The following is a 1,055-nucleotide window of genomic DNA, read 5'->3' on the forward strand; positions in this document are numbered from 1 at the left end:
ACTGATAAAACGTACCTTGTCCGAATACAATCTCAGCTGTTGTAGCTGTTCTTATCCCTGCCAGTGTGTATTATAAAAATAAACCCAAAGAAGCTTCACCAGTAGCAAAGAAAATAAAAGTTGGAAATTAAAATCAAATATGAACATCCATTATTGATCTTAGATACATAAAGGGAGAAAATTAAAAGCCATTTGTACACTTCCTTGCAAAAGTATTTGAGATAATGACTGAGATTACAGAACATGCTCTGTGAGCACCTTATAGGGCTACCAGGTACCCTCAGCACCACGTTTGAGACCCCTGATCTTCACAGTATTAAGGCTCCTTAATACCTGCCTACCTGCCTGGGCCCTTAATTTACGTAATCCCCCCTCTCCTTCTCTCTCTCCCTCTCTTTCCTGTCCATATCTCCAGCTGTAACTGTCTAATAAAGCATAAAATGACAAAAAGAAGCATTTTCTACCCTGTACAACGATATACAGTATGTTGTTTGTTTTGACGTTTGCCATCATTATTACCAGTAATGTTTGTGCCAATAGTCCCATTGGTGGGTTCGTCAAGGCTGACGAGCTAATAAATCGTATCGATGTGCTCCACCAGATTGCAACCGAGTAACGGGATACATGAAATTTAGGACACTTAAGTTTACAACAACAATACCACACTGGAGCACACTTTGGACCGTTTAGAGGAGGAGGTCATCAGTGTGTATGAGCTCAATCTCAACACTTCTCTTATTCAGCTGGTCCTAAGGATGTTTTTCACGCTGTTTGATGATCCACTATGTTTGTCAGAAGCATAAAGCCTTTATGATTATTCTGTCATGAGCCAAAGTGTTGAACAAGTTGACATTTCCTTCCTGCCACATTGTGACAGCAGATAAAAACTCATAATAAGAATTTCTCCTCTGGCGACCATTGAAGCCTTTTTAGTAGTCAAAATAAAAGTAATCAACTTATGGCGTGAGTCTTACTGCAGTCTAAAAAAAATGAGTCCACTCAGTTGCATTCACAGGAGAGAGGACCAGAGGGGCAGAGTTTTTACCACCATTATT

At 39.8% G+C, this 1,055-nt stretch overlaps 1 protein-coding gene across 1 annotated transcript in view; it reads right to left on the reverse strand.

Moving 5' to 3' along the window:
- The window catches only part of LOC118326961 (nuclear factor 7, brain-like), a 3,914-nt gene that overhangs the window by 1,344 nt on the left and 1,515 nt on the right, over positions 1-1,055 (reverse strand).

The sequence above is a fragment of the Morone saxatilis genome, unplaced genomic scaffold (genome assembly GCF_004916995.1).
Source record: "Morone saxatilis isolate NCDOM2014 unplaced genomic scaffold, NCSU_SB_2.0 Contig17, whole genome shotgun sequence".
NCBI lineage: Eukaryota > Metazoa > Chordata > Actinopteri > Moronidae > Morone > Morone saxatilis.